The sequence below is a fragment of the Pinus tabuliformis genome, chromosome 3_2 (genome assembly GCF_031772625.1).
Source record: "Pinus tabuliformis cultivar Carrire ecotype Pingquan chromosome 3_2, CPIR1, whole genome shotgun sequence".
Lineage (NCBI taxonomy): Eukaryota > Viridiplantae > Streptophyta > Pinopsida > Pinales > Pinaceae > Pinus > Pinus tabuliformis.
In genome coordinates this window covers 1,091,487,500-1,091,506,403 of record NC_142302.1, presented here as the reverse complement: position 1 = coordinate 1,091,506,403, position 18,904 = coordinate 1,091,487,500, and positions in this window count along the sequence as shown.

Below are 18,904 nucleotides of genomic sequence, written 5' to 3'. Positions count from 1 at the left end.
CTATAGTATTATTGCACAATCACTTAGGTCAAATAATGTATGAATATGTGTACACGAGATTTGTTATAACATAAGTGGATTAGTATGTTTTGTTGTATATAAAGAAAATTTTTTTTTTACTATATGTTAGAGCGTGACAGAAGACCTCTGGCCAAAGAAACTCAAAACCAGACCACCTGAAACATAGCAACGAAACGCTGCCATTACTAGAGAACCAAACTTCAAAACCCAAATGACAGTAACTATGAGACCCTTACTGGGGATTAGGCAGAGTTAAGGGATCGTTCAATCGTCGTTGGATGTGGGCAGAGGAAGACGATCGTCGATGACGCACTACAGCCGAGGAAGGGAGAACATCTCGCAAGGATACGGATAGGATTCCGAGGACTGCTCCCGCCAAACTCAAAAGGACAAAGCCTTGTGTCATTCATGTAAAATGACTGTAATATGCTTTAAAAATAAACTCTCGTTCAGAAAGATTTGTATTGCATTAATGTCCCAAAGTGCTTCAATTAAACGTATATCCTAGGTATATTTGTAAAACATATGCAATGTAATTATGCTGGATAATATTTATTTTTATTTTTATTTTATTTTGTAGATTAAAGAGATGAGACATTTAATTTATATAAATGTGTTAGTTATAATTTAGTTGTTAAATTAATAGTAAATCAATTGTTATTATGAATTATTTATAAACATTAATTAATTTGTTTCTATTAAGAATTAATTTAATACTAAATCAAATCATCCCAACTCAATTTTATTCTAATCACATCATGGCAACTCATTTTGCTCTTCAAATGAAAGAGTCATCATTTGAGAAATAACAATTCACAAACACAAATATCAATCATATTCAATTCCCATGATCTTTGTAGGAGACAATTGGTTGTGCAAAACAAGTTCATTGGAATTGACATCTCATTATTGTTGAAACTAAGTTTCTCCATATTAATTTGAACCAAACTGCCAAAAAAAAGATAAAAGTTTTAAAACTTCATTACAACCAATGAAATAGTGAGCTCACCAAAAACACAACATTTTAGTACTACTACAACATGTTCACTTTCATTTCTATTTTTTTATGAAAGTTTTAATTGATCATCTCACAATGTTAGTTGTTCATACTCTAATTAAATATATTTAGAATATCGCAAAAAATAAATATTTTTAATTATTAAAAATATTTTAATATATTAAAGAACTAATAATTTCAGTGATAATTACCCGGTTTAATCATAGTGTTAATTTGGGTTTTATTTTAAAAAAACAATAATAAATTGTGTAACAAAAAATTAAATAGGTTAAAAATCATGATTTGATATTCTCTAAAACAACATTCTAAAATTCTCAATTCACCATCTGAGTATATATATATATATATATATATATGGGGTTAAATATATGTTGTGATATATGGTTAAATATATGTTGTGGATATTAGTTTCAAATGTATAATAACACTATACAGTTTAAATTTAAATTTTATTTAATGATGAGATCAGATAATTTCATTAAAATTGTTTTAAACTCCAATTAATAAGATAATAAAATTTAATAACTAAACAAAATTATATTAAATAATGTAAAACTAAAAACTACACATAATAAAACATATTAATTAAACTAAAATAAGATAAGGTTCAAATAAAATAAGATTCAAGTAAGATAAAATAAAATTCAGTAAACTCAACGGAAGAAAATATATTAAAAATAAAATGAATCATATAAATTATTCGAACTATATTTATTTCAAGTAAAATTACTTAAACTAGTTTAAATTAAAAGAAATAAAATACCATTAAAATAAACCTAAAATCTCAGGAAAGTAAAAACATTTATAAAAAATACTTAAAACTGCTCAATTAAGTGAAAACAAAAAAAAATAAAAACCCAAACCTAAAGTACAATAATTCAAGATAAAAATCAGAGTGCTTTATTTCCGAATTAGCTCCTTTCGTGATATTATTACATCGGGCTTTCCCTTCCACGTCGCTTTGAACTCTAGTAATGCAACTTTTGCGATTAGTAATATTCATCTATTTTACTTCATCTGGTAACAGGAATTTTGTTACCCTTAACGAGGAGCCCTATTTTCATGTTTGTTTGTCTGATCTATTTCCGTGTGGTATTGATTTGCTGAAAACTATTTCAACTTCTAATGCTTATATTTATGGATAGTTTGAAAAATAAAAAATTTAAAGTGGATGGTTTCTTGTGGTGGAGCGCGCAATGCTCTGCCTGTCATTCTCTTTTCATTATTGCTTGCTGGTTCTTTTGGAAGTGGAGGAATGAACACACTTTCCACAATTCCTGTTTGCCTCTTGAATCCATCTTGATCAAAATCTTGGGATATATGTCTCCTGTGGATTAATATCTTACTTGGCATCTTATGTTTCTTTCCCTCGTGGCATTTTTGTTGAACCCAGATTTTTTTATATATCTTGCCTTTGCTGGATTCCTCCCCTGGAGATTTTGTGGCGCTATGCGCTCAATGTATTCGATCTTTCTTACAGATCCATGCGGTTCTGATCCCATGACAGTATCAGATTTCTGTATATCTACTCCTAAGGCTTTATGTCTACTCTTGTATCTCTACTTTTATATCCTCTTAATATAAATCATGAAGCTTTTTCTCTCTGAAAAAAATAAAAAAATAAATAAAAAGTTTTCACTCACCTTATAATGATTTGATAATTATTTTCAAGTACTATTACATTAAAAAAAAATCACATAATGATTATTATCATGTAACAATATAAAATTCACTTAATAATTATAGTCATCTAACAAAATATATTAATATTTATATAATGAAAAATAAAGAATAATAATGAATATCAATTTCATTAAATTTTTCTAATAAAAGCCACATATATATAAAAATATTATTGATGTTAAAAAAAATTAACTATAGACCAAAAAAATATTTAAACATATATTTAAAAATATGTTTAAACTACGTTATAAAAAAATAAAGAATAATAATAAAGGTTAATTCCATTAAATTTTTTAATAAAAAAACAAATAAATATATATATATATATATATATTAAACTCATATTTTTTGGGCATTAAAAAAAGCCACATATATATATAAAAATATATATATAAAATATTATTGATGTTAAAAAAATATAACTATAGACCAGGAAAAAGTATTTAAAAATAAAGAAGTAATAAAGTAATAAAAAATAAAGAATAATAATAAATGTTAATTCCATTAAATCTTTTAATAAAAAACATATATATATATACATATTAAACTTATATTTTTTTTTTTTCCGGTGAAAAAGCAACATATACAATATATACATCATCTGTACATCAAATTTGAAACCAACATATGTTGCCTGCGACGTTGCACACAGGTAACACAAAAAACCAACGGAACCCCAAACACAATGTTACACTCTTATATATATAGAGAAATTAAACATTGACAAAATTCATAAAAACAAAGAGTGAAAAAAATCTGAAGTAACAAACATATGTTTAGAATTATAGTATTGAATTAAAAATAAAAAAATAAAAATTGGTCTATAAAATCAATTCAGCCTCATCGGGACAAGCAGCTCACCTCTATGAAACTTACCTAACATTCCATTTCCCAATTTGATTTGCTTTAATCTTATCCGGGCATTACGTACAAAAAAAAATATTATATAAAATCAAAAAATTAAAAATGTTTAATAAAAGCAACGGTGTAAAATGTTATTATATAAAATCAAAAAATAAAATGTTTAATAAAAGCAACGGTGTAAAATGTTGTATGGAATTGGAATATTTACAACGAAATACTAAATTGTTGTTTATAAAAATTATATAAATTAATATCATAGTTAATAAATTAAAAAAAATATATTAATATTTTAAATTAATTACTATTTAAGATGTATTAATTATAAATTAAGTAATTTCATATGATAATTTAAGATATATCAATTATAAATCAAGTTAATGATATGATAATTCAAGATATATTAATTATAAATTAAGTAATTTGATATGATAATTTAAGATATACTAATTATAAATTAACTTAACTATACGATAATTTAAGATATACTGATTATAAATTAAGTAATTCGATATGATAATTTAAGATATCATATTTGTGCAAGTTAAATTTTAATTTTATTAACCTGGAAAATAAGTATTTAGGTGAGTTTATAGCATAACTACAATGCTTGCTGTTACTATTGTGTGAGTTCAAAAAAAATCACATTGACAACTAAAAAAGTTGTTTTTTGTCAGTTTAAGAGAATTCAAATGTTTGCTTTTATGAGCTCAGAAGTTGAAAGAAAGAAAGAAAAACAAAATATTTTAATGTCTACGAGGCAATAGCCTATAAAATAAATTGGTTATTCATCTGCTTAATATATTTCGCTTTTTTAATAACTACAAAAATTGTCTTTTGTATGAGTTCAAGATATTATATTATTCAAATTAATATAACAAGTTATAATATTTATGTAAGATAATCCAACGAGAAATTAATAAATGTTTCATTTCACAGAGATATTTTAGTTTGTGCTGCGAAACATTGTACATGTTCGAAAATTGTAACAGAGTCTTGTAAAGAACAGTTAGACATGTACTTCTCCAAGTTAGAGATTCACCAATTTCTTAACCTGCGCTCAAAATATCTATGAATTATTCTCACACCTTAACCACGCAAAGAAAATTCAATGATAGATATTGCTAAACATGCAATGCCATATAGGCGGTAGTATCAAAGATTAGAAAATAACATTACAAAAAGGGCTGCGAGTTTACAGAGTTCGCATAGGCTAACCACGCAGAAACCTAACATTTGCGTTCCAAAAATATGGAAGAAGTAAAGCCTACTCTAGTGTTGTGAATATAAACAGAAAAAGTTGGGTTTCATTTATGCTGTGAGAAATTCATACAAACAACGCAGGATTTCCAATGGAATTCCGACTCGTCTGTGTCCAGATTCCCTCACACTCCCAAGGCTTTTCAGGTAAAACTAAGCGGTCAATAACGACGGGGAGGGTTTGGTTAGCAATTAAACTCATGGAGGTTTCTTCCCAACCCACCTCATCATCTACAACTACAACTCCCCCGTCCCTACAATATTTCAGACGTATCCGTTGGCGTATGCCAAACGCGCGCCTGATATGCTCCGTAAAGCTCTCAAAAGTCATTGTGGTATCACAGTTCTTGCGAACGAGAACTCGCCTGGTCAGCCCTTCGAAATCTACAAACTGACAATCACATGCAACAAATTACAAGGAATGTTAAACCAGGTTGTATTTTCTCAGTAAAACACACCTGTGTTAGAGTTGAAAAAATAGAAACAAAAAAACCAGTGCAAACTGAATTTATATATCCCACATAGATGTCGGGAAGAGCAACATCCAACCTTTATCATTCCACCATCCACAGCCATAGCTTTACTCTGTTCGTCTCGCGTTACCATTTTGCCTTTGCCAGAGTGTTAATTCAAGAAGAAGTCGGGAGAATGTATATAGGAGCATCAAAACTCGCCAACGAACAAATTTTGAAATAGGTAAACCACTTTACAAAACAATGGGCCACAAAACAACTTCTGAAAACCAGGTAGGAAGAAGTTTTTTAAGTTGTTCGTGGTCACATTAGCGGTTTGGTACCAGCGCCGCCGCGTGCGTGTTTTTACAGCGGCGGCGGTGGACGAGACAGAATTTATTAACACTAGACCCATATTTAAAATCTTTCGTAAAGAAAAATTATAAGTTTAAAGCATGGATGACTATGATGTTTTTCATTTATGGCCACAACTTAGCCCAGAAATTAATGGAAATTGATAAAATTTCCTTGAAAATTTTGAAAAGTTGATAGGATTTTGGGTCTCTCAATAGATAGTGCGAGGGTTTTTGATATGGCGCTGAAAGGAAAAAAACAAACACTTAAACCGTCAAATTCTTGGAATTTGAAAAGATTTGTATAATTTTGGGTCCATCCTTCCATCTGAACTCACAACAACATCAAATCCCATAACATTAGTGATTGAGATAGGGCCATTAATGACTTATCAGGTCATTTATGACACTTTCGTTGGCTCGAGAGTTTAAATTCAGATCCATGGCAATAAGAGGAAATTGCAAAGTAATTGATGTGTGGGGGTAACTAAGTAGTAAGAGCATGATGATTAGACCCCGACGAATATCAACATAAGAGAATAAATAAATACAATTTATTTAAGCTCGAGTAATTATCTCACATGGTGGAATAAATTGGGTCTACAACTTGAGCTAGGGTTGGCGTTAGCGTTAGGGTTTTGACTTTGGGTACCACAGCGGAACGCGCAAGGGGGAGTGCTGCTGCCTCCTATGGTCAGGTAGTTACAGATAGAAGTAAGGAGGCGGGAAAGTAACGTTTCAAAAAACCTATGGAGAAGGTAACATAGGCAAGAAGCACAGGTACATTGGGAAGAAACGGACTTCAGGAACAGGAAGGGGATCAGCAAGAAACAAGTAAGGAGAAGGAGAATGGAGGCAGCAGTGAAAAACCTACTTCCATAAGGACAACTGGGGTCTGTAAACCCAAGTCAAGCATTATTCCCCGGGTCATCTTGAGCGATCCAGCGCTTCAAGCGCATAGGGATCACATGACGTAACATGTGATAATATGCAAATTCATGGGGATATGGCTGACGGAGAGGGCGTTGCATGTGTGGATAAGGAGCCATTGGAAACGAAAGGGGGAAATACACCTCCATTTGGGATCTAAGGGCTTCTTTACAGTGGTGTTCACGACCCTAGAGGATAAAGAAAGAGTGTTTGGAGGGGGACCATATTTCTACATCGTTGTAGGATTCTACATGTGGCCATGGATGATGAACTTTGTCCCGGAAAGCAAAACATTCACATCGGTACCAGTATGGATTAGACTATACTCCCTTCCTTTGGATTATTGGTTACCGGAATCTCTGAAAACAATAGGCAACAAGCTAGGGCATTTTCTAAAGATCTCAGAGGCAACTTTGAAAGGAAAATATACCTCCTTCGCCCGAATATGTGTGGAAATGGACTTATCTTGAGCCCTTCCGGAAGCGATAATTTTAGAAGTTTATGATGAAGAATGGGTGTAGATTGTGGACTATGAGAACATCCCATTTAGGTGTCGTAAATGCCATGAACATGGGCATTTATTCAGAGACTGCCCAACAAACAACATGGAAGGAAATGTGAAAACTACTGCGGATAAAAATCACGAGGGTTTCACCAAGGTTGGGGGCAAAGGGAAAGGTGGAAAGCGTTCACAAAAGAAGATCAATGAAGATAGACATACAAGACACAATAGCTTCAAGATCCTAGAGGAAGAAGAGGGAAACAAAGAAACAATTCAGGATATGGAAAACACAATCAATGAGAAGGAAAAGGAAGCTGAAATGGAGGATATCATAGTAAACAACCAGCAAAAGGATGATCTGCCAAGCAGTATGGAGATAAGTAGGGACCATGAGATGACTCCAAGTGAAGCGGGAATGTAGGACCATGAACTACAGGAGATTCTAGATAGAGAAAATCTAGATCTAGAAAAATTTCTGGAACAAGGGATGACCATAGGAGTGGACTCCCTGCCAAAAGAGGATTATGACAGAGTTCAACAGCTCTTTCTATGGAGATCACAATCGAAGGGAGCTGGAGTCAAAAGAAATCATGAAAGCCAGGAGCACAGTGGGGTCAAAATGATGGAGAATATACAGGCACAATCTCCAAAGAACTCAGGTAGGAAAAGAGGAAGGAAAAGACAGAATGAGTTGCTGAACGAATGTGGGAAACTCTTGATTAACTCAGGTAAGATGAAAGATCTCACCAGTTATTCCTTTACAAACCTTTCTTAATGAAGCTCACAACCTGGAATATTAGAGGCATAGGAAATAGAAGGAAGCAAAGAAATCTCAGTAATAGAATAAAAGAAGAAAAACCAGATATGGTCTTTATTCAGGAGACAAAATGTTCGATGGATAAGATAAGAAAAATTCATAATAAATGGTTAATCAAGTATGAGTATCTGGAGGTTAAAGAAAACAACTCAGCGGGGGATTCTCACGCTGTGGGATCCCCAGAAATTTGGAATCCTGGATGCTGAAGCATCCAAGAACTATCTCTCTTTGGTATGTCAACCTTTAGGGGATCAGAAGATATACATGATCACAAATGTCTATGGACCTCAAAAGCAAGAAGACAAACTCAAGCTTCTCACCTCCCTTGAGGATCTAAGAGCAAGACACCTCAATATGCCCTGGATCGTGGCAGGGGATTTCAATATGATAATATCTCTTACAGAGAAAAAGGGCAGTATTAGACAACTTGGCAAAGATTCCATGGCCTTCCAGAACTTCATAATGAACATGGGGTTAGTGGACACTGAAACAATGAATGGGACCTTCACCTGGAACAACAAGAGGGGAGGGGTTTCACAAGTAGCCTCTAAACTAGACAGATTCATTATTTCAGAGGACCTCTTTCTCTTAGGCCCTGCCATAACAGCTTCTATTCTCCCCTTTGGAGGTTCAGACCATTGGCCTGTTTAGCTGGAAGCCACTTTTATGGGTACACCAAGAAACAGACCTTTTAGGTTTGAAAATTCTTGGCTCTCTCACCCTGAATTCACCAGCAATATTGACAAATGGTGGAAAGAGGATTTGAACATTCAAGGCACTAGAATGTTCCTGCTCCAACAGAGACTTAAACATATCAAATCTAGGCTTAAAGACTGGAACAAGAAGGAATTTGGAAATATATTCAAAGCCAAAAGAGAAGCCGAGAAGAAACTACAAGAGATTAATCAGATCTGCATTACAGATGGCTTTACCGAGGAACAGAAAAAGCTAGCTGATTCTCTGCAGGAAGAATGGGAAGACCGGTGCTTGCAAGAGGAGATTTTTTGGAGACAAAAATCAAGGGTGAAGTGGATTAGAGAGGGAGAAAGAAACACAAAGTTCTTTCATAAATCCACCATGGATAACAGGGCACACAATAGAATCACAAAGCTCAAAGATTCTCAAGGGATAGAACTCGTCTCTCACAAAGATATGGAATCAGTTCTTGTACAACACTTCATCAATATATCAGAGGAGCCTCTAGAGGATAGATCCAGATACATCAACCTTTTCACTCAGTATATCCCTCAGTTGGTTACCAGAGAGGACAACCACAATCTTAACAGACCAGTGTCAGAAGAGGAGGTCAGTGAAGTGATCAACGAAATGCAGAATGGAAAAGCCCCAGGCCCAGATGGGTTCAATGTTGACTTCTTCAAAGCCTGCTGGAAAATAGTCAAACAGGACATCCTTGAGGTTGTGGAAGACTCAAGAAAGTCGAAAAGAGTTCTGAAGGCTCTTAATGCTTCCTTCATAGCTCTGATCCCAAAACAGGAAAAGGCTATGACTCCGGATGGTTTCAGACCCATAGCCTTATGTAATGTGGTGTATAAAATTATTTCCAAGGTGATTGCTAATAGACTCAAGCCCCTTTTACCAGCTCTCATCTCAGAGGAGCAAACGGGCTATGTGGAAGGAAGACAAATCCTCAACAACATTATACAAGCTCATGAGGTGGTACATTCTCTCAAAAGCAACAAACAAGCGGGTATGATCATTCAACTGGACCTAGCGAAAGCTTACGATAAAATAAGTTGGTCTTATATAAGGGCAGTTCTAGAAGCCTTTGGCTTCGACCAAAACTGGATAAGATGGGTTATGGCACTAGTTACCACAACCAGTTTTTCCATCCTGCTTAATGGCGCTCCTTCAAGAACCTTCACACCCTCCAAAGGTCTTAGACAAGGGGATCCGCTCTCACCCTTCCTCTTTGTTCTCATGATGGAAGGGCTAGGCAGAGGGATCAAAATGGAAAATGTTGAAGGAAGAATTCAGGGTATTAGACTCACCTTGGATGGAGCGGCAAATACTCATCAACAATTTGTGGATGACACAATGTTGCAGGGCACACCCACAGTCAGGGAAGTAAGAGTGATCAAACATATCTTGAATGATTTTGCTATGGTAGCCGGCACAGAGGTAAGCCTCAACAAATCAAAAGTTTTTTTCTTTAACACTGACCTTGCTATTCAGAGAAACATCACCAGAATTCTTGGATTTCAAAGGGGCCAACTACCTTCCAAGTATCTGGGCATACCTCTTACAGATAAACCTCTAAGTAAGGGAGTGTGGGAGCCAATTATAAATAAAATTCAGGACAAGATCAGGAAATGGACATGTAGGTCTTTAAATTTGGCGGGGCACCTTGTGCTCACACAGGTTGTCTTGCAGGCAATTCCCATTTTCATGTTCTCAACTCTTCCTGCTCCTAAAGGAGTCAAGCAACAAATCAGGAGCATACAAAGGGATTTTCTATGGGGCAGAGGAGAAGAGAAAAAGAAATGGGCTTTAGTGGCCTGGGAAAAGATTTGCAAACCCAAGAGCCACAGTGGTTTGGGGCTTCATGACCCTGAAACCCTCAACAGAGTTTTGGGAGCCAAACTCCGATGGAGGTGGATCGAGGAATCGAGTACTCCCTAGGCTAAGATTTGGAAACAAAAATATGCCAAGCATTGGCAAGAGAAGGATCACATTTGAATGTCTGGGAACATTAAGGGCTCCCACATTTGGAACCTTGCCTGGGAAAATAAAGGTATTTTTTAGCAACACAGTTTCTGGGAGATTCGAGCTGGGAACCTTGCGCGTTTTTGGGAGGATAACTGGCAGCAGGAACCCAACTTGTATAAGGATGAGTTAGCAGCTCTCAAGAATGATACCGATAACAAAGGTCTACTTTTGGTAAATGACTTCTGGGATCCGGTAAGGATCAATGGAAAATGGAGAATATGGAAGGATCTAGGCTATAGTGAAGAGAGCCATCTGAAGGCCTAGGCAGACTCTCTCACTCAGGATCTAGAGCATAGAAGGATTCTAGTATCCTCCTTGCCTGACCAACTAAGATGGGGAAGGAACACCGAAGGAAACTTTAACCTCAAAGAAGCTAAACAGATAGTCATAGGATTTAACTACCTAAACCCTGACCAAGTTTGGAAGAATCTTTGGCGAAGCCCCCACTAGATGAAAATAAAGTTATTTATTTGGCTAGTTCATCAAAGGAAAATTTTAACTTGGGAGAATCTCCTAAAAAAAGGTTTCACTGGACCATCCAAATGTTACCTTTGTGGCTCTCAAGAGGAAACAATGGATCACCTTCTCAACCTCTGCCCTTTCACCTCCACCGTGTGGGAGTGGGTGGCTTCAATCTTCAGGAAAACTGATAGGGACAGACTCAGCATCTCCAACACTTTGAAGAATTGGAGGAAAAACTTCTTAGGGAATGAAATCATTAATAAAGCCTGGAATCTGGTTCCAGGCTTTGTCATCTGGGATGTTTGGAAAGAACGCAATAGTCGAATCTTCAAGAACAAAGCAAGCAAACCCCAGAACATAATTGATCAAATCTTAAGGCAGCTCAAAGACACAGTCAAAAGCTTGTTGAGGAATCTTCCTAAGGACCCTCCTCTGCCCCAAGATGCGTGCATACTACTACATCTGGGTCTCTAGTCTATAAGCCCACAAGGCATAATCAAGGGTGTGAGCCAAGTAAATGAAGATACAAATATTTGGAAGCCTCCTCCACATGGCTTTTTAAAAGTCAATATAGATGGAGCTTCTAAGGGCAACCCAGGGTTAGCTGGTTTTGGGGGTGTTATAAGAGATGAATAGGGATGAATAAAGGAAATTTTTCATGGCCACTTGGGGAAGGCCACCAACAACATGGCAGAACTCATGGTCTTAGAGCAATGCCTGGAAATCCTGGTGAACTCAAATTCACACAATGTCATCGTGGAAGTAGATTCGAAATTGATAATTAGAGCAGCGAAGAAAATATGCAATGGAACGTCACCAGACAAAGCTTCGAAACACTAGAGGCTTTCGTAGGTCTTTAACCGTATTTATACCCACCTGCAAACACTAAAAGCGGTAAACTTTATCCATGTGAAAAGAAAAGCTAACATGTTAGTTGATCGTTTGGAAAATGAAGGAGTGATTAATAAGGATAGGGACACTCGGCACATTTGGGAGCTCTTGCCCCCAGGCAAACTGTTTGAGGATTGTCTCTGCCAGGCAGTCGAAGATAGGGATCGATGGAACAATAGGATGGACTGATGAGGCTTAGAAGACAGGCAGAAGCGCAGGGAGGCTTAGGGAGCCAGGCAGGAGTCCTCGGTCTCCTTGGTGACTGGCAACAATCCACTGATTGCACTGATACTAGCATTACTATTTTTCCAGGAGCTAGCATATTTTTCTTTCTAGATATTTGCCCATTGAGTCTCTGGATGCTGAACCCAACGCCACAAAAGTTTGGCCCCTATAACTTTGTTGAGTGTCTCCTGATCATCCAAACCTAGCCCTCCATGGTTCTTGGGCTTACAAATTTTTTCCCAAGACACTAAGGCCCATTTCTTCCTAGTCTCCTCCTTGCCCCAAAGGAAGTTTCTTTGAATGTTTCTAAATTGCTGAAGGACTCCTTTTGGAGTTGGGAGGGCTGATAACATAAAAATAGGGATAGCTTGCAGAACAGCTTTAGTAAGAACTAACCTGCCAGCAAGATTTAAAGATCTGATGGTCCATTTACTGACTTTATCCTGCAACTTATTGATCAAAGGTTCCCAAATAATTTTGAACATTGGTTTAGCAATGAGAGGAACTCCCAAATATATTGAAGGAAGGGAATCCCTTTGAAAGCCTAGAATTTTGGAGATGTTTTTCAGAATAGTAATATTGGTATTGAAGAAGAAGATTTTTGATTTAGAGAGATTGACTTCCATAACTGAAGCCAAGGCAAATAGATTTAGAATTTTTTTGTAGGTTGTAGCTTCTTTGACTATGGGGATTCCCTGTAACATGGTGTCATCTACAAATTGTTGGTGAGTCAGGGCCCGACCATTTTCAGTTAGTTGTAGGCCTTTAATCTTTCTTGTTGCTTTCGCCTGCTTTATTTCCCTACCCAGTCCTTCCATCACGATGATAAAAAGAAAGGGAGAGAGCGGGTCTCCCTGTCTGAGGCCTCTTGAAGTACTGAAAATATCTGAGGGGGAGCCATTTACTAATACAGAAAAACTGGAGGAGGTCACCAGTGCCATTACCCATCTAACCCAATTATGATCAAAACAAAAAGCGATCAGCATTTTCTTGATGTAGGCCCAGTTTACCTTGTCATAAGCTTTGGCAATATCCAATTGCATGATCATGCCCGCCTACCTCATGCTACTTAATGAGTGCACCAACTCTTGAGCTTGAATGATGTTATCAAGAATTTTTCTTCCTTCCACATAACCTTTGTTCCCCTGAAACAAGAACCGGAAGCAAAGGTTTGAGTCTGTTAGCCACAACCTTGGATATAATCTTATAGATTACGTTGCATAGGGCTATGGGTCTATATTTATCCGGTGTATGAGCAATGTCCTGTTTGGGGATCAGGGCGATGAAGGATGTATTGAGTGCTTTCAGAATGGTTTTGTTTAACCTGGAGTCCTCCACAACATTCAAAATGTCTTGCTTAACAATATTCCAGCACGCTTTGAAAAAATCCACATTAAAACCATCCGGACCTGGTGCTTTACCATTCTGCATTTCTTTGAGGACTTCACTAAGCTCCACTTCCATTACTGGTCTATTAAGGTTGAAATTGTCCTCTCTGGATACCAGTTTCGGTATATTACTAGTTACCTCCCTGATGAATTGCTCTCTATCTGAATTGTTCTCCTGAGTTATACCTTGGAAGTGGTGGACTAACACAGTTTCTATAGCTTCATGGGAGATCTGAAGCTCCCCCTCCTCATTCTTGATCGAAGAGATTCTGTTGTGAGTTCTATTGGCCATGGTGGCTCTATGAAAAAACTTAGTGTTGCGCTCTCCTTCTTTGAGCCATTGAACTCTGGACTTTTGTCTCCAAAATATTTGCTCTTGTTTACATATATTCTCCCATTCTTGAAAATATTTATCTGCTTGATCACTAATGCCCTTATCAAAGCCTTCCTTGATCAGAGCTTGGTTGAGAACCTGCATTTTGCTCTCAACAGTTTTTTTCTCCTCAAAAATATTGCCAAAATCCTTCTTGTTCCATTCTTTAAGCCGAAGCTTGATGTGCTTTAGTCTTTTGTGAAGAAGGTACATTCTAGTCCCCTGAATCTGCAAATCTTCTAACCACCATTTTTCAATGTTGCTGATGAAATCTAGGTGTGACAGCCATATATTTTCAAATCTGAAAGGTTTGTTCCTGGGAGTGCCTATACCCTTATTCACCAACTGAATTGGCCAGTGGTCTGAGCCTCCAAAGGGAAGAACTCGCGTTGTTACCTCTTTATCTGTCAGCATAAGATTCTCAGAGATGAGGAATCTGTCTAACTTTGAGGCAACATGGGAATATCCTCCTCTTTTGTTATTCCAAGTAAAGAGGCCAGTATTCCAATTAGTGTCAAAAAGATTTACTTAAAAAAAAGAGAATATTATTAATAATAATAAATTTCCCTTTTTCTTGGTCAAACTAGCCGTTATCATAGCTATTATTTTTAGCCGTTGAGTCATGGATTCTCTGCCATGTCTATTTAATGTGCTAAATGTGATCTGCTCATTCAACTTGTCCTGACGATGAACCACACTGGATGGTTCAAAACGCATCGACATAAGTTTTTCTATGTGATTTTCGCCGAAGATTCTTCAATAAGATTCATATTGTCTGAAAAGGTTTAGAAAGCTAAGGAGTCTTTACTTAGAGCTCTTGTTCCTCATTTTTTCTTTGAAAGAGATTTGATCATGTTGAAATCCCCTCCCATGATCCAGGGTATATCTACATGTCTGTCCCTGAGATCCACCAGGGAATCTAGAAACCTGAGTTCGTCATCTATTCTCTGAGGACCATAAACGTTTGTGACCAGAAAGGTGTCCCTTTCACCTACCAGTTGAATAACAACCGATAAATAATTTCTGGAAGCCTCAGCATCCAGAATGCCAATTTTGTGGGGGTTCCACAGGGTGAGTATGCCCCCTGCTGTATTCTCTGCTTTGACTTCAAGAAACTCAAATTTGCTGAGCCATTTTCTATGAATTTGTCTTAATTTTTTAATAGAACATTTCGTTTCTTGGATGAAAATTATATCCGGCGTTTCTTGTTTCATTCTGTTACTAAGCATTCTTTGCTTTCTCTTACTCCCTAAACCTCTAATATTCCAAGATGTAAACTTCATTATTAAAGATTTGTAAAGGAGTAGCTGGCTAGATCTTTCATCTTACCTGAATCAATCATCAGCTTTCCACACTCCATCAAGAGTTCATTCTGCTTTTTCCTACCTCTTTTCTTGCCTGGGTTTCTAGTAGCTAGTCCCAGAGTAGTTTTCATCGTTTTCACCCCTCTGTTATCCTGCTTATTGATGGTTTTTCCTCTTTCCATCGCTTTAGCCTGCGTTTTCCATAGAAACAACTGTTGTATTCTGTTGAGCTCTTCTTGAGGTAATGAATCCACTCCTCCCGTGGTTCCCTGCATCAAGAACCCTTCTAGATCTATGTTTTCTTTGTCAAGAATTTCCTGTAGTTCATGGTCCTCCATGTCCATTTCATTTTAGGTCATTTCCTTATCCATTTCTTGTTCAACATCACTCATTGTAGCTTCTTTCTAGTACTTGATATTTTGTGTTTGTTCTCTGAAAAGGTGTCCATGTTCATGGCATTAGCGACATCTGAACGAGATGTGTTCATAGTCAATTGTTTGCACCCATTCTTCATCAAAAACTTCCAAGATCACCTCATCCGGTAGAGCTCCTGATAGATCCATTTCCACACATATTTTGGCAAAGGAAGTATATTTTCCCCTTCTAGTGGCTTCAAAGGCTTTAACATAGCGACCTAATTTATTGCCTATGGCAGCTAACGATTCATTTTGGCAGTAATCAAGAGGTAGAGAATAGAGCCTTACCCAAACCAGTAATGAAGTAAAAGTTTCCCTTTCTGGAACAAAATTCATCATCCATGGTCTCATGTAGAGTCCCGCTGCAGCATAGAAGTAAGGCCCTCCTTCAAATATTCTGTCCTTGTCTTCAATATTCATGAACACCACCGTAAAGAATCCCTTAGACCCAAGATGTAGATCTATGCTCCCTTTAGGTTTCCAGTGGTATTTAATCCACGACTGTAAAGCTTTTTCAGTGGGCCATAGTCCCATGAACTTACAGATGATGGCATACGTTCGCATGTGCTCCCTGTGCGCCTGCAGAGCTGGATCATTTAAAATGACCCTGGGTGTTATCTCTGCTTTGGGTTTGCAGGGTCCTTTTTGTTTTTTGTCTTTAGTTCCCTATTTTTTGTCTTCTGCCTCTTTGTCTTTTGTGCCATTCTTTTCCTTATTTATGGCTTCTTCTGTTTCCTCTTCCATATTTCTTTTCCCTTCCTCCCCAATTCCTCTAGCATTTTCTAGAGGTTTCTTGCCTCTGCTAGCCATGACCTCCTTGTAGGAGGGAGTGGAGCTCCCTCCTCTACAGCCCTCCATAGGGTTCACCGACTGCAACTAACTGCATGATTTGCTGTTCGCCCTCACTGTTCGCCCTCTCCAGTCAAATTGATCAAAATGGAAATTCATTCCTTATTCTTCCCAAGAATAACATCAACTACAACTCTTCTAGAGAAAATTTTCTATGTTTCTCTTTTGACTATTGACTCACCTATGTATTATTTCCTTCATGATCCTTGAAACTATTCAAAAGATCACATTGCTCCTTATCACTAATCTCCATGGTGTTTGCCATGTTCTTATTTTAGTCCAATAAATTCTGCTTTAGAAAATCTAACCCATGTCATAGAGTTGAAAATAATGTAGAGACCATTCAATATCATTTAAACCATTTTATCTTGAAAATCAAGCAAGTGTGGTCCATAAGAACTGCAATGAAAATATTATTTTTTTACATCAAAAGAACACACCTCACCTTGGTTTTAAAACAATGGCCCCAAAATCTATCAAAACTTTAAGAAAGATTAAGATCTAACCATTTTCTATTTTGAATTCATGTTTAACTTACAATCATGCTTTTTTAGATTGCAATAGCTTGAATATATTTTATGTTACAATGATGCAGGCTGTTATATATATATATATATATATATATATATATATATATATATATATATATATTTTTTTTTTGGAATCCAAAAAAAATGATTTTCTTCATTTTCTCCCTCCCTCTCGCTATAGCATAAAAGAGGTGGTTAAGATTCCACATAAACTCTTCCCAATAAATATTAGTAACAATATCTTAAAAATATTTTCTACACTAATCTACATGTCTGCATCAAATATATTCATCATAAATCATGGTGGTGAACACTGAAAAAAAAAAAAAAAAAAAAAAAAAAAAAAAAAAAAAAAAAGGGTTCTCACATTTTACAAAATAATATCATCAGTACATGCTTCACAAGATATTAAAATCTAGTTTCAATGCTTCTGAAGTCAAACCCATATTATCATACATCATAAAGTCGAAATAATATTAGATCAAAGCATGCATAATATCCAAACCCTTCTCAAAACATTTTGAAGCTAAAAAAAATATGCAATTTGACACTTTACAGTCAATGAATCCATCATGTCATGTAAACCCATAAAAATGAACGCTGGCAGCCACGTCATGAATATGAAATGTGGTATATTCTTTGTATATATATAGAATAATTTGGTGCATTTTAGGGCTCACAAGGCATTTAGAGTGAATATCAAGTCCATCACACTTAATATAAACTCATAATATATAAAAGGTATCTCTAGAGATTCACATTCATTACTAACTGAGAAGATACTCCAAATTCACAAAATATCAAGAGAAGTGCAAATACCAATCACCTTCGCCAATTAACCTGAACAGGGATTACCTTTTTTGAAATAAAAAAATACAAAATGTCATCATTTAAAGAAATTTCTCCAAAAAAAGATGAATAAAGATAAATCTCCAAATCAATTGAGAATTGACTTCCTACCAATGCTAAGAGATCAATCACTTTTTATGTGCCCCCTTGTTGATTGAACTTGTGGAAACAATCTCTAAGTCCTTGGGTGATATATAATTTGGCTTCCCATTAAGAGCTCTTGGAAGACAATGTCTCCTTATTATAGGAGTTCACTTCTCCTAAACATTTGGACATGACCTTGGAGAATGATCATGAAGCTTTGCTTTTTTCGACTCAGTAGCAATCATGTAACTTGGAATCGATGGACTACGTTGAGAAACATGTTCAATATGCTCAACCTTAATAGATCTAAATGAATTTCATATTTTGGGTTCCTCGTTCTATAACATTATTTCACCTGTTTTCCTGCTTTAATAGTAATTAACACCTAGTAATAGCAACATTCTGAGCTATACAAAACATAGTATCTAAATTCCCTTACCCTTTCAAAAACATCCTCAATTCTCGTACCCCCCACCTCAACATCCCCTCTAAACATCTTAGATTATTCTTAACTGATCAGGAGTATAATTTTTTTAGGGTGGTGTTCTATGTGCTCTAAAATACCTGTGAGGTCCAGCACTATGTACAGGGTTTCGTTTTGCTTGAATACATCCCATGGGCTGCTACTCCTCCACTCAAACACATGACCAAAAAAAATGACTCCAATCATCGATTATGTTGTCTTAAAAAATAAATTGGTCCTCAAGTTCTTTGCCCTTGTATATTAGTTGTTGTTGATCTACATGGATGCTTTGTGGGAGATCCAAATTTTGCTTTCATTCGTCCAGATATTCAACAAAATTTACGCATGGGTGAGGTTTTCTCAATGAGTGACTTAAACATGATTAGAAAGGTATTTCTTCAAACAATTGGCAACCAAACACTCGACATGTACCATCTATTATTATG